This window comes from Thermobia domestica, chromosome 5, assembly GCF_964235325.1.
Source record: "Thermobia domestica chromosome 5, izTheDome1.hap1.1, whole genome shotgun sequence".
Lineage (NCBI taxonomy): Eukaryota > Metazoa > Arthropoda > Insecta > Zygentoma > Lepismatidae > Thermobia > Thermobia domestica.
Genome location: NC_137458.1, coordinates 62998848 through 63016186, shown reverse-complemented (window position 1 = coordinate 63016186; position 17339 = coordinate 62998848).

Below are 17339 nucleotides of genomic sequence, written 5' to 3'. Positions count from 1 at the left end.
GTGTGTACTCCCCTCTGTCTTCTATCTAGCCCCCACTGGTAGCTCCCTCTATTATCTTCACTAGTGGTCAATGGCTCCAAATTAATTGGTTTAGCGGTAACGGATCTTCGACTTTTATGAGGCCTTTGGGCTAAACTAGAGAAGTGCTGAGGAGATAAGCGAATGTATTTCGTTGAGGGAAGGCAAAAGAGGAAAGCAGAAATCAAGGTTTGGAAGACGACATTGAACATTTCCCCAAGAGGGCTAGGGAGTTACACACGAAAAGGAGAAATTGGAAGGGAAAAAAAAAATCTTTCCAAAATCACATGGAACAAACAGGGTTGCCAAGTTAAATTTAGTTTCGTTTCGATAAAAATAATTTCGTGATAAGTGATTTGCAAAAAATTAACCAGAGAGCACAATGGTTTAGTGGTAGAACTCTCATATCTAGTGTTAGAAGTCTCTAGTTCGATCTCCGACGGATCTCGACCAGGTGTGTTTGTGGTGAGAGCATTGTATTCGTGAATTTTTCGAGATTCTCCCTCTTTCCTCCTGCATTTTCATTCCATAAATTCTTTCATAATCATTCACTAATTAATCGTCCATCTCATTTAGGCTCCACGGCATAATCGTCGAACATAACAGTAGAAATTTTATTTCGAGAAGGAACTTCAATGTCTGCCATATACAAAACTTAAGGCTATTATGACAAAAAAAAAAGAAGTAAAAGTAAAGGTTAAATTTTGTGGAATGGAACGTATTTTTTTTTTTCCTCAACTGATAAAGTCACTATTATAATATAATACTATTTCTAATATTGATTATCCGTTTACATCTTTATGCGTTAATGAGATTATGGAGGACAGGATCTACTATGTACACTTATGTCCAAAATCATTGTCGCATATCTATAACTGTCTTCTTGTAGGAATATAATTTGATAATGATTTTGCAGGATACTTTTAATACCGATACTGAGTGTATAATCGGGAAATGTATATTTGTGGTAAATTTCATAGGAAAAGAATTATAAATACGAAAATTATAATGAGTAAAATGTTGCTAAATGGAAAATAAAGTTTTATTTTCATTTTATTGTTCTTATTTACTACTCTTTTGACATGAAATTTGCCACATACATGTCTTTTCCGATTATACGTATACTAACATTATAAGAAATACCGGGCGAATTCGTTATCAAATTATATTCCTACAACAACATAGACATGCGATAATAATTTTGGACATGAGTGTTCGTGGGGTTCGAATCACGCCAAGATTTCAATCTGCGGAAATAGGCTTTTGCACAGATTATTATACAAAATTACCTTGCACAGAATGGGCCGTTTTCAACCGCACTATCTTTTTCCTCCAACAGAGCTAGAATACAGGACCACTCCACTCGACACTACTATTACTACTACTACCACTTGGTTTGTTGGTATGTACTAGCTTAGAATCCGATTTCAGCAGCGAGGCTGTATGAAACAGGCTTAAGTTGAAATCCGAACCACCGTAACGTATTCAAAGTTCAAGTCTTTCCACCTGGAATTGAACTTGTGGTCACGTGCACCGAAGGAATGAGTACTAAACACTAACCAGTAAGAGGTCCACTATTACTATCATACTACTACCATTATATATATTATTATTATTATTATTATTAATAATAATAATAATAATAATAATAATAATAGTAATAGTAATAATAATAATATAGGCCTACTAATCAAAAAGTAACCTCTGTGTGTGTCATAGAAACGAGTCACACAGAGCTACCAAAGCATGTACATAGGTAAACCTTGATCAGACCTAATCGCGTACGAAACCGTTTCTTTTTCGATTTTCGAGTCGAGGAGAGATTGATGGGGTCGAAGCATATGCGCACTGTACAGTGAATCATGTACCTGTGAGGTAGGCGACTGAAACGTTCTCCCATGTTGCAAGTTGCGTAACTATCAGATGCTTAAATTCTCTCGTATTAACCTTATTATTCGCCTGTGAAGAAGGAAAACTGCTACTACTACTACTACTACTTCTAATAATAATAATAATAATAATAATAATAATAATAATAATAATAATAATAATAATAATAATAATAATAATAATAATAATAATAATAATAATAATAGGGGCCGCGGTGGCTCAGTGGTAGAGCGTTCACCTCTGGTGCTTGGGGTCCCGAGTTCGATCCCAGCCCCCGCCAAGTGAACTTTGTGGTGGACAAACACCGTGTGCGTGGGTTTTCTCGGGGTTCTCCCGTTTCCTCCCGCTTTCTTCATTCCACCATTTTATTCATTTCTCATAATCACCGTCTCCTTTAGCCTAACCGGCATATCCGTGGGACGTAAAACTCAAAAATTTCATTTCAATAATAATAATAATAATAATAGGATAAACTGTTCACTCTAGCACAATTAACTGTAGTGGGTAGCATGATAATACAATAATGTTGACTTGGAAGTTGTTTATAATAATATTAGAATAATAGTATTTTTGATTTTCTTAAGCCACTTTCTATATATTTCATTAGCTTTGCATTTGTCCTGACAGTTCTGAAACAAAATGTTGCCAACTTTTGAAAAATGAAATACCGGACACCTGTCTGGAGTAGGTATACTCTTAAGATTGTGACATCACCATTCGTCAAGAACTTGAACACCCTGAAGGAGGTTACTTCACATAAAATTGAACGATTCGGAGTTCGAGTTTAATTACTTAGTTACTTTTTGAAACATTTGTTTAACTTAACTTACTTCTAAATCTACTTTCAACGGAATTAAAAAAAAAAAAAACTAATTTGAGTAGAACAGAGAATAGAACTAGTTAAGAGGAAAAATTACAGGACATTTAACGTCCAATTTTGAGGTCGTATCGGACACTAGACAAGGAGGTCAAAAACCGAACTGTCCGCTAAAATACCTGACCGTTGGCAACCCTATCTAAATACGGTATCTTATCCTGTACACCGAGCAGACACGAGATCACCCTTACCAGATGAAAGAATACAAGTCACTAATTTGTGGGTGACCTCGCACGATACTCTCTCTCTCTCTCTCTCTCTCTCTCTCTCTCTCTCTCTATATATATATATATATATATATATATATATATATATATATATATATATATATATATATATATATATATATATAATTTAAAATTCTTAAAAAGAGAGCCACAGGATATTAAAAAGAAAAATTTTAATTTGAAAATACTTTTATTGAACACGCTAATTAACGCATTTAGCGAAACAAAACGGTAGCTACTGTGACTAGCATACAAAGGTAGGGGAAAAATCGTCATAGTATTAATTCGTTGGGCATTTTTACAAATCATAAGTTACCAAGAACGAAGTAACTGAAGTCCAGAAATTGAATTTTTCAAATACTCAGATAAATTACTGATTAGAATAGCCTATCGATGACATTCCATTTGTATTATTGATGTTATTATTTTATTAATTTAATTATTTATGGAATTTAATATATATTTAAAATACGCTTAGGTAGTCGAAGCATTAAATGCGATACCTAAAGAAAAACTAATATTTTATTCGTTATTTTAACGATTGTCATTTTCCACCATATCATATGAACTTTTGATTTGGATGTCAACAAAGGTGATTAAAAGTAGAACTCTTTGCATAGATATCCCCAAAGTTAATTAAAGTTTTCTCATTATAATATTCGCGCGTGCACAAATTATGGGTCTTAAGAATTCAAAAAGTAAAATATTATTTGAATTAATTCAAGGTGACCAGAAATTTCACTTGCGAAAACGGGACGCATACGAATCGGCTACGGGGGGAAGGGGGGAAGGAAGCGATATCTGACTTCCAGATTGCATTTTGGGACTCACTAGTGTTCTCAATTTACAAAATACACAACTAAGAGTGATAACACACCGTTTCTAACTTTACGTGCACCACAAAACAAATAATGGTTCTCGATTGCAAGTTCTACCCAACAATTCTTTTAACTAATTGAACACTCAGAATTGCCACTCAATTCCCACTTGAACCATGAACACTCACTTCACATATGAACATTCAGAAGTTCTAGACACGGCTAAACCTTGGCAACGAGTGTTGGTACGTAAGAGAGTAGAATTTGCATTGACGATTTATATTTTGAATAATAATAATTACGGGACACCTAGGTCATTTTTACTTAAAAACGGGACATTTAGGCGTCCCGTTCGAGAATCAGAAAAAAACGGGACAACGGTTGGAAAAAAGGGACTGTCCCGGCTAAAACGGGACGTCTGGTCACCTTGAATTAATTGAACAATTACTGATAACAACATTTTATAATGGGTCGAAATCGAAGAAAGAAAAATCAAACCACTGTACTAGTGTGTGCACAGACACATTCTGTAGCTACAGCAGTGTCATTTCAAATTTTGCTTGGTAGGGGGAAGGCAAGGTTCTCCATTGACACAACAGTTTTACGTTCTGATTAGTATACATTTTATTAAAATATATGTACTTCTTGAAATCAGGGATCCAATTGTCCACTTCCTCCCCAAATAACGCCTTTACACAGCAAAAAATTGTTGTGTTAACTCAACTCAATTTTAACACAGGGCAGTGGTTCCAGCGTGACTACCACTATGCGGTGTTAGTTCAACACATACCCCGCGGTGTTGGCGTTTAACACAGGAGGTGTGTTACGTCTTTAACACACAACCGTGTTGAGCCGTAAAGTAAGTGTTAATGAACCACAAAATTACTCCCCCAAAAATCTGTTATATCGCCTATATGCGTAATGTGTTTACATTATGCTGAGTCTAAAAAAAAACACTTTAAACAAGTAAAAAAATGTACACCAGTGGCGGAGGGGGGCACGAACCTTTCAATTACTAGCCACGTGCTCTTCTGACTTGGCCACGGAGGCGATGAAAAAAAACGTCGCTTGTAGAGGGATAAATTGTTGAGGTCTTTTGAATTTGGCTAATCAGCGCGCGGTTTGTTCAAGAATGATAGGAAACTGTTACCTATATCTTTATGATATGTTTGCCTCTGAATCGTGATTCTATTTGTTTTCCGCCATGTTTGAAGCACATTTCCCGGTGTTAACTGGTGAGCTCTAGTGCAGTGTAGAGGTGAAACAGTAATATGCTATTGTTTCTCGCTGTTGACATATTTCTTCAGAAACATTATGTAAAACAATTGAAAACATATCGCATTGTTTGCATGTTGAAATTTTGCGAATCTGGATTTGTTTAAGTAGTTCTTTCTACTGTGTTTGTCTGTAGCTTCAATTCATAAGGCTTTATAATTAGATGCCCAACATATTTGGCAATCACGCAGAACACAACACTGAAGATTCTACACTTGTGTTAATTTAACACACAGGCTGTGTGTCATTTCAACTACTGGCATTTGACACACAACTCCAAATCGAGAGTGAGTTGTTCTAACCACCTGTTTGTCTTATATTTTAACACAATCGTGTTAACACCTAGACATGTCGCTGAAATAACACAACGATTTTTTACAGTGTACGTAGCTACGCGTGTCGTTAAAGAAGATTTTTATAATTCTTCAGATCGAGAAAATAGAATTTCAACTTTAGTCGAATTATTGCAAAATATTTAACTGTTTAGAATAAAGAATTGCGTAACAGAAATAAAATAAACTTTTGAACAGTAAAATACGAACATTTTCTCATGTACGAAAAGCTACAGAAAAAAAGTGGTAAACGATGTCCGAAATGTTAAGAGAATTGAACCCCAATTCATTTTACTGTGCGGGCAATACTAATCATTAACATACCCTTTACGTTTCCTCACAAAGAATCTGCTGCGATATATAGAAGAAAAGTACATTTCTTTTTAGTTTAAAGTCTCACAATTAAGCACGAAGTTTAAGGAGACAATTACAATGTAAGAATGAAGAAAGTAGAATCCTAGAAAACATACGCACACGGTAATTGTTCGTCAAATAGTCTACTTGGTAGGTGGGATCAAACTAGGGATCTCATGTAGCAGAGGTGAGTTCCCTACTACTGAGTCACTACTATTTCAAAAATAAATATTCTTGAATTGAAATTATTATTATTATTATTATTATTAATATTATTATTATTATTATTATTATTATTATTATTATTAGCAGTAGTAGTAGTAGTAGTAGTAGTAGTAGTAGTGGTAGTAGTAGTGGTAGTATTGGAATTCTTGATCAACTTAAGACGTATCAGTGTTATGATTATATTTAAAATACAGGGTTCCCTATAAGTTTAGAAAGATAATGAAATCATTACTTCTTGATGCTTTGTTTCGTTGCAGATTACTACGAATTTGAGCCACAATCCAGAGACCATTCGGAATGCTCTTCAGTAGTTGATGATCAGGCTTCACCAATACATGAAATAGAAAGACCAACATATCTAGTCTACTATGTAAATGCTCACGTTCCTTACTTAAGGGTTACCTTGTATATTCAATTTCAAATTTAAGAGGTAAATCTCTACATTTATACTGTGAGCTATCTTTAAATGGTCCCTTTTTTCCTCAACAATAAATCGAATTTACTTCTAAAGCAAATACAGATAACCCATATTCCCAACGGCACTTTGTACAGTAACGTACAATTTTCAAATGTTTTATACAATTGACACTGAGATACAACCAATGTAGAATCGAACTAATAGGGGAATTGACTAAGAAAATGTATTTAGATCCGATAGTTTTAAAAGCGTGTTGACGAAGTCTTAAACGTGCAGGCTTACAACAGTTCGCTGATTTCTTTTTCTTGCTGTAAATAATTCCCTCAGATATTCTATTGTTTTTAATGACGCATGTCGAAACAATTGCGAACAGATTAACAATATGGGCGCAAACCGCTATGCCATGAAAACGCTTTTTCATTTAAGAAACGCATGCCAACGTTTGCTAGGGTAAAGTAGAATAAAATGAAGTAGGATAGGGTACGTAATTAGAATTTAATACGTTCAGTTAGAAGGGTCGAACATCTGCTACTGTAGAAAAGAAGAGTAAGGTAGGCAGGCCGGTAGCCAACTCAAAAAGGTAGGAGGGCCCCGGTAGAAGGTAGGGGGCCCGATCCGACCATATTATAGTTCATCTCAGTATTATATTTGATTTGCAAGCGTGCTGTGGAAATTTTAGGAGACCAGCAATAAGTATGGGGGGCCGGCCCCCCCTATACTCCCCTTGGATACGGGTCTGAAGATAGGTTAGTGTAGTATATTAGATAAAGTTAATAGTGTAGGTTAGGTTTGGTCAATTTAGGTTACTGGAGCAGTGAACGTTAGGTTAGTGCATGTATTTTGCATTTACAAGTACGAGAGCTCCATCGGAGAACGGGATTTTAATTTTCAGTTTTAGCGTCCCTTTCAGCAGAGAAACTAGATGAGACGTGGAGCTACAGCTTAAAGTGGAATGCGAACCAAATGAGCTCCTGCCAGGAATCGAACCTGGGTCTTCCAATCCATCGTAGGATAATCATATCTTGTATCTTAATATGAGTTTCACCCATGTTCCTAAACTCTACACTTGTAAACAACAAATATATCTTCTGTGCACTGTGTTGAAATCTTCAGCAGTTGGAAAATAAAATCTAATACAGTCATATTTCATGTCCACCTACAGTTGTAAACGTAAAATACAACTGTATTACAGTGTGCAGAAGCATTCCACCGCCGGAAATTAGTATTCTCATTCATATGCACTACTCATGACCATAAAATTACCGTTTTTTAAGACGAACTATAGTAAACAAGCACTATCTATAAAATTACAAGTTTATCATAATAATACTATTTGAGTAGTAGTCAGTTTCACGCTGTTGTCTTCTACACAAATCTTTATAAAATACTTGAAAACTTCACATTATTTTCTAAGTGACTCTTGTGCTTGTGGGTTTTCTGTGCTTGGTAACTAAACGGCCTAAAGCAAAATGTCTCCACCACTTCTCTACAGTGCTGCTAACCATATATTTTTACTATCATAACAGCGAAATTTTGAATAACAAATTTACGCGGGCCCAAAGTATCACTGCCTGCTAAGTGAAAATAAAAATGTCTTTAAAATATATTTTTTTTTAATTTCTTGTTCATTTTTACAAGGATCTTATAACATCCTTGAATTTTTAGGTCAATATATTGAGGCACAGACTGTACGCCTAATGGTAAATCTTCTTTGTTTATGTTTTATTCTGTAATAAGAAGTTACACTTTTCACACAAAAGTAAAACTTAAACTAAATAAATTCATACTTTATACTTTTTAGAGAATCACTTTTCGATATATGGTTCCTACAACTTTCGTTCTAATTCCAATTCCTTCTAGGCTAGACCCAAGAATCGAACATTTACCCATTTTTGTACCTATATCACTAGGGATGCGCACGAGTCGAGACATGTCTCGAATTTCGACTCGACTCGACTCGAATTCGAGTCGAGATTCGAGTCGAGACACACTTTGTAAAATTCGAGACGAGTCGAGACAAACGTATTTCTCTACTCGAATTTTCGAGTCGAGACAGCTCGTAAAAATCTCAACTCGACTCGAATGTCTCGAAAATATTTCTATAATTTTTAATATTATATTGAAGAAAGTACTCATTCAGAAACACTCGGCACAAGAAATTCGGAAACTTCATGACTTGTCAGGTGTTCGAGGAGAGCTGTGGTGAGTGTCTTCAACAATTGGCGAAACCAAGGAAAAACGGCGTCCAAACGTCGAGGTGTTGGGCGCCCCCCCCCCTCACCTCATTACATATGTCGGACGTCTTAGGCTGAGCAGAGTGGTAAAACAGGACAGGCAGCGAACTGCGTCGGAACTAACATCAGAGTTTAATGCTGGGCCAAGTACAAGTGTGTCTGAACTAGTGTTGTAAAATTTCTGGAAATTTTGAACCTGTTGGTAAAAAGCCATTGTTTTTTCGATTTCTTTCCAGTAAAATTGGAAAATTGAAAAAAATAAAAATGTTTGTATTAGGTTAATTTCACTAGTAATGATATCCTTTTTTTTTCAAACTCGTGAAAAATATAAGTTCAAAAATTTCAATATTGCGAATATTAAAAAACTGCACTCGAAAATAAAACTATTCCAATTATTATCTGTATTAAAATACTAGACTTATGCGAATATGTTTGTCTTCACAGAAAATTTTATCTTTGTCTCCAGTTCTTTCGACAATGAGATATTGAACCCACAAGTGCTAGAAACGTGCCGTTTTCATTGGTCGATTCCAAATTTTGTGTAAACTGTCCAGTTCTAATGAATATTAAAAAAAAACATGGGCCATTAGTTCATTATTAAATTTTTAGGGGTACACTGGAAGTATTAAAATTTTTGAAAAAGTAAATTTTCATACCCTACGATTTATATATTCCAACATCACATAGTTGTATATAGGGGTTGTATATCTCCCAGGTGTTTGTTTCATGATCAAATGATAAGAAAACGAAGGATAACCATTTCTCCAGTCTAAGATGAATCTTCATTGTTTGGAGAGTTTTTTTTTTTTTTTTTTAATGAACTCCGTATATAACTGACATAATTAATTGTGTGTGTAATTTATTTACTTATTACATAATGCATGTAAAAAGAAAAAAAAACACTGGCCATATATAAATTAGAAATTCCAACCACAAGTGGGCTCAAATCTTGCAAACGTGCGAGATTTTTTTTAAAAAAAAAAGAGTCGAAAAAATTTGACCTTTATGATACCCCTTGCCGATTTTTATGAAGGCGTTCTTCACTTGTATCTGTAAAGGGACATGTACAGATATGAGGAATGACAAGGAGATTCATGCTGATATGTGAATGATGCGCTGTGTAGAGACCGCAGGTTCGGCTAGTTGAAAATTAATAGTCTGCACTTATTTCTGTTATGTCCTTTATTTGTGGATGTGCATTAATTACAGAAGTTACAGTTACAGTCACATACAGTTACGTGTTTTGTTGCAACAAATAGGTCTCTTGAATAAAACTGAGTTCTCAATATGCTCTTTGGCCTGGTGAAGTTTTGATAATTTTAACTAAATTACTTCTTAAGAGAAAGAGCAGTAGGCAAATTTCACTAATACTCATGCACTAGAACATATAATTACTATTATTTAATATTTTAATATAGACACTTATATAAACTTTATGTACAAAATCCTGTATGTGAACAAATACGTTTTCTAGTGCGACAGATTATCTATTACAATCAAAATGAAAGTGACTATGTTTCTAACTTAATAACTCTTGAATCATCACTCCGACCTTGATAAAATTTTCAACATAGATGAGGTTCGGGGTGGTTTTTATCATTCCACTTTGAAAGTGCAACTTGGGGGAAGGAGAGAGGGGAAAAATGACATATTAGTGTCGTATCCACCATTTTCGGGGTCGCTGAAATGAACAATGACACTTCCGATGCCATTTAAATCAAAATTCAGCCCCACAACTTGGAGGAGGGAGGAGATATATAAAACTTATTGAAAATGACTGATATTAGTGTCGAATCGATAGTTTTCGGGGTCGCTAAGATGAACAGTGACACTTCCGGCCGTTTCAATAGAAAATTTAGTCCCGCAACTTAGCGAAAGGGAGAATATATATGTATGTATGTTGAAAGGTACAGTATATTGGCACCTTTTAATGGTAGCGGAATATTTCCTTTTCTGTCTTAAAAATGGGTTGACAAGAAACTTTAAAAAAAAGTAAATGTATAGGTTTACTGAAAAATCAGAGGTTTTTTTGTTTGTTTTCGTTTTCGTTTTTCTGTTTTCTTTCAGGAGAAAGAGCTGCGAATCTTTGTTCCTTCTTGAAGCCAATTAATAGTATTCAGGGATCTTTCCCTCCTCGGTACGTCCTCGCGCTTCCCTTTGTTCATTCCTTTTTCGTCAGTGTTTTTACAAAAGTTCATTTATACGTAGTTGTTTGTCATACATATTTTTATTTTTTATTTTCTCTTAGGCCTATAAGTTTTAAGTGTGACTTACAAGATCAGTGTAATTTAGTGTACGAGCAGGTTCTTCAGATACATTAAATGTAAGTAGCTTTTGGAACGGTATTGTAATTACTGTTTGTACTGAATAACCACTGTATCGATAGAAGAACATACCGTACAGTATATGAAAGCCAAAATCGCATTTTCTTGGTCATTGTCGAAAATTCGAACTACCTGTGGTCCCAATTAGTTCGTGCCAAAGTTTCGACTTCCTAATGTATATGCCGCAGACATGTTACAGCAAGTAAGATGACCAGCATCAGACCAAGAAATAGTTTTTAAACTATATTTTCCAATTTTGCCAATATTTCCGGACAAATTATTTTTTCTAATGGATTCAAAATTTCCGGAAATTTTATATAGAACAACGAAGACATCTCTATAAAATACATGTTTAACTTAACATATTAACTAAAATTATTCTGGTCCCGTTATTTTAACACTTCCCTGCCATCAAGGGGGAACTTCGTAAGATTGCTCGAGATAATTTTAATGCGTCTATACTAATTACTAATTAGCTAACTAGGATTATATTTTAGTTTCTTTAGTAGCCATAACTACGTTCTATCACGGTGCTAAATTTGAAGTGTTTGGATGAGTTGTGCACAAAATTTCCCTATTCTAATAAAGAAACATAAGTACTCAATTATCTTAACTCTAAACTAGTAAATACAAAATAGTTTTAATTTTGAAATCATAATATAATAAAATATTCGAAAATTTCAATTTTACCCCAATTTTCCGTTTTTTTTTAAGTTCGGGAAAACCGTAAAAATCTGTTTTTTTTTAGCTCATAATTTCCGTTTTTTCCCACGCCTTCACAAGACTAGTCTGAACACACAGTGCACCGAACATTCCTAACTTGGGGCTCCGCAGCCGACAACTCATTCATGTGCGAATGTTAACACCACGATATGGGCAACTACGACTGAAATGAACACGTGACAATCGCCACTGTACCTTGGCATAGTGCCAGAGCGCTGCATTGTCTGGTGAATCCCGATAACTTCTTCATCAGAGGATGGGAGGGTGCGAATCCGTCATATTCCAAGGGAACAGCTCCTTGACACCTGTACTATGGGACGGAAACAAGCTGACTGCGGCTTAATTATTATCTGGGGAACATTTACATGAGCATCCATGTGTCTAGTAGATCTCGAGCAAGGCACCATGACGGCCGAGGCGTATCGTACATTGCTTGCAGACTACGCACACCCCTTCATGACGACCATGTTTCCCAACGGTAATAGCATTTTTCGACAAGATAATGCAGCATGTCACAAGGCCAGGAGTGTGATTGAGTGGTTCGAGGAGCGCAGGAGCGATTTCCAAGTGATGTGCTGGCCCCCCAACTCGCCGGATCTGAACCCAATCGAACACATCTGGGATGTGATTGAAAGTGACGTCAGGGCGCATTGCCCCCTCCCGGAATTTACGGAAATTAAGTGATCTGTGTGTGCATATGTGGTGTCAACTCTCTCCAGCGACCTACCAAGGATCATTGCGTGCATGCGAAGACGTGTCGCCGTTGTTATAGGTGCCAAAGGTCGACATACTGATAATTAGGTAAGTAGTCATGATGGTCTGGCTGATGTGTGCGTATATTTTAACTCGTATATTTTGTCTCGACTCGAATTTCGAGACGTCTCGACTCGAATTCGAGTCGAGTCGAGACAGAGAATGTCGAGTCGAGACACGAGTCGAGACAGGAACATATTTTCGAGTCGAGACAACATTTTCTCGAGACGAGTCGAGACAGGCTTAAATCTCGACTCGACTCGACTCGTGCGCATTCCTATATATCACTGTTCTATAAATGCACTTCATTATGAATCGCAATTAAGGTGGGGAACGGAGTTCGTTGCCTACCTGGTTGGATGATTTGAAATGTATCGCCACCTTCAACTTACCGTATTATCCGAATTACATGAACTCCACCGAGAATAGAACTCGGATCTCCAACTCTAAAACGCATATACCAACCGTGTGGGCATGATTAACCTCTCTTTGCCCGCTTCTATGGGAAATTAAACACATAACCAGTATTGGCAATAGGGAACTTCAGAAAATAGCTCAATAACACACAGAATGTAGCTAATAATGATCATAATCTCTTTTAAAGTTATAGCTAAATGTAGATAGTAAAAAAAAAAAAAAAAACGAACAAAATATTTCGTAATTTTTCTGTATACTTATAGCACAACTGTAGTATTTCTCTGGGTATTTTCAAATTCTTTCATAGATAGTAGACATCCAGTAGTCCTTTCTTCGTCTCCAATTTCTTTGGCTATGTTGACTACGTATAGATGGCAGTGTTAATCTAGTATACTAGTAAAAGTACATCATTTACGCCAAAGATACACACAGAATATTCAAGTACGTAAATTAATTATGTATTAAAATGAGTTATAAGAATTTCTAGAATCACGAGTTGCTGAGACCATACTAGTAAGTGAGAATGATAAATATCAAACATAACACAAAGTATGGTGTGGCAATGAAAGTTCAATTGCAAGTAAAGAAATTAGTAAGTTAATAAATTAGATATTATGATGATGTTGATACTAGAAAATTTTGTTAGGTGGAACATTGCATATTAATTCTACAAAGTGTAAGCTTTTAGTTAGTTTTTTTTTTTTTTTTTTTTAAATAATAATAGTGTTTGTACTTCTGTATTACTTTCTGTCTGAAGTTCCTTTCCCAGCCTCCCTGAGAGCCATTCAAATTCCTATTTTTTTTTTCTCTCGTTTACTTCTTTAGGATCTCTTCAAGATTGGTCTGATTCATTGATTCTCTTATTTCCATTCTCCGCCCTTTATTTTCAAAAACATAAGTTCTGTGTGTTTTAACTTGACACTGCCATGTGATGTAGGTCCATAAAAATTTATTACACCAGAATTCTTTTAAATCATATATCCCCTGTGTTCTGTTGCGGTAAATGTTTAGCAGAAGAGGTCCAGAAGTACGTAAAAAAATATATATAAAATTTATAAGAGAAATGGAAGATGCAAGTATTTAGATTTAATATAACCAAACTAAATCTAACCTAAACGAACTTAAACTAACCTGAACTAACCTAAACTAACTTAATATTAATAGAAAAAAGCGAAATTCTATATTTTTTTTCGAAAATTATGCTGGACACCTAGACTAATATAATCTAAGATAAACAATCCTAACGTAATCTAAACTAACCTGAACTAACCCAAAATAACCTATAATGTGAACAGAAATTACCAAAATTATAACTTTCTTTTCTTTTCTTTTTTTCTTTTTTTTAAGAAAAAATAGCTGGACCTCTTCTGCTAAACATTGCCCTCTGTTGCTACTAATTAACTATCTACAAACCTATACTAATTATGAAATTCCGTAATTATTTTATTACAGATTTATACCAAACTGTCTCCTGCAATGTTGAACAAAAGCGAGCATATTGGTAAACGTAACTACCTCGTTCTCAGCCTAGTCTTTAAACCGTATAGGAAGATAATTAAATTTATATGCAATGCCATATTATAATCTAATATTGTAACATTTTAAACGCAGTTATGGGTTATATTTATTCAGTTTTTATATCTAAAGTAAATTGTAAAAATCTTTTCATTTTAAATTTTATAATAAATCGATGACGTTTACTGGTGTTGCAGCTTCATTAGACAAGCTTTTGTTAACAAAGAAACATAAACACACGTATTTTGTTTTTTTTACATAAGACTTTTTTGACCAAGAAAGAAACGAATAGTCAGTGATATACGGATTTGGTCGAAACGGATAAATACGCGTGTAAATTGTTTTCCCGTAAGACTCAAAAATAAACGAATACACGACAAAACGTACTAGCGACAAAACGTACCACCGACAAAACGTACCACTTACCCTGAGGGCTGCTTGTGAAGGGTTTTCTAAAAACACTTTAAATAATGACAAGCGACAAAACGTACCACTTACCTGGAGGGCTACTTGCGAAGAGTCTTCCAATCAGCCATCAAATAATGACAGGCGACAAAACGTACCACTTGATAGGACGGTATATAAGTGTGTATATATATCGGCCAAAATAAGATTAAAAGTTGAACAGATTGGCAGTGAGAAAAGTACCGATGCAAGACCAAGACTAAGACTAAGGCTAAGATTAAGACCATGCATGCAAGATTCTCGCAACACCAAGACCATATCTGCAAGATTCTCGCCGGACCAAGACCAGCAAGAATCTTGCATATGCAATATTTGAATATTTGCTGATTTCCATCACACTTTATCCAGGTTTTGGACCAGGGACGGATAGGCATTATTAGAGGGGCGCGGGCGCTTTCTTCCACAAGGGCCACCAGCATCTCAATGTCACAAATCAAGTTGCACAGTTTTCTTTCTTTCTACAATTGACAATAAAAACCTGATATTCTTTCATTAGTATATTATTCTGAATTGTACAAAATATTATATGAAGTTCAAGGAGAACGTATACTGTATTACAAAATTAGCAGATGTTTTAGTGTACTAGTTTTTTGATGCTACTGTATCTATCACTTTTGCATTCGAAATATTTTTTAATAAATCTTTTTCAATGGTCATCAACATGAATGTTTTCAAATGTTCCTGAGACATGGTACTCATTAGCCTATTTTTAATGTATTTCAGTTTATTCCAATTTTGAAAAATTTCTTTCATATGTTACCTGAGTTACGGGCAAAGTCAATAAAAATTTGTATGCTGGAAACCTGGATAAGTATTACTGCACAAATAACAATTCTGCAAAATTAAAAAGCAGCATATTGGACAATTTTGCAACACGTTTTGCATTCGCTTTCCTTGTAAACAAATGTATTTTCTCCAAATTCTGAATCACTTGCACCATCAGCACAGTCATTTTTTCTCGGTTGTGCTCGTCATCAAGACTGACTTTCAAGGATATCCACGTCCTTCAAAATTCCAAGACAATACATTTATAGTATCCTTGGAAAATACTTAACTGAAGTTTTTCAGAAAATATGTAAGTTTATCGAAAGGCACGTCTGGAAGTTCTGTTACTTGGTTGAAGTGCCTAGGGTCCAAATAATCCATAAAGTACATTGCTTCTAGAATCCTGAAGAAATACTCGAAACTACCATGTCCAATATTGTGTTGAATGCTTCGATGCAGTACCTGGTCACTGGATAGAAGCAGCTTTATCTTCATATTCACAGGAAAAATCTTTGTCCATCTCTGAGGGCGAATTGTCAACAGGTCAATAGAAAAAAAAAAAAAAAAGAAATCACGTTCTAAGTCTTCAAATTTGTTATTTGCCCATTCTGCAAAGCTTAATGCGGCATTCTTAGCGGATTCAAAATCATCTCTCTACTCTTTCAGTTGGAACAGAGTAGTCTGCACCTCCGATAGGACTACACTAGCAGCACACATTCTATTTGGAGATAGTTTGACAGAGAGGTCGTCACTTAAAATATCTTAAGGAATATTTCTGCTGTCCGAATTGTTTTGAACTTGAGAAGATCTTTTATATATCCTTTCGCTTTACACATAGCTTTTGGTTTGATATTTTATGTAGAAGCAATTTTCTTAATTGTTATGGTCAACTCTATATACAAAGCACTTTTTGGGTTCGAAAAATGACCAAACTTTTTCTGAAAAACAGTGTGTTTTCTACCATCTTGTTTCCGCAATAACTGTAAGACGCCTTTGTTAGCATTTGATCTTCCAAGTGTCCATTCGCTGATAAGACTCACGCATAAATATCGCACAGTCATTCAGCAGAACACTGACACAGAATCAATGCATTTTTTTATCAGATCACATATGACATGATTGAGTATATGAGCGTAACACCACATGTGGATCTGAGTTTCTTAGTAGTTAAGCGGTTAGCGTATGTGCCTTTGTCGTGGGAGACCTGGGTTCGATTCCCGGCGGGAGCTCATGTGCTTCGGATTTCCCGTAAATCAGTATGTCCCGTCTCATATAGCCTCGCTGCTAAAAGGGCCGTTAAACACAAAATCAACTGAATCACACGTGTAACTGATCATAGGTGAATTGAAAATCCAAATATTGTCCTTGCATGTTACTTGAGCCATCGGTTAAATTTCCAATACACTTCTTAATATCAAGGTACAACTTCTGCAGAATTTCCAGCAGTAAACCGCAAAGACACTGGCCTGTGGCAAATATGCATTTTACAATGACAACAATACTTTGTTTAACAACCATTTTAACAACATACCGTAAAACAACAGAGCACTGGTCTGAAACTACTATATCTTGAGTAGTGTCTAATGGAACAGAAAATATTGAAGCTTGAGAGACTTCTTTCGAAATATCTTCTCTGATAAGTGTGCTGATAGCATTCAAAACATAATTCACCGTGTTTAGTAAAAGTTATGCGACCACTATCCTGCTTA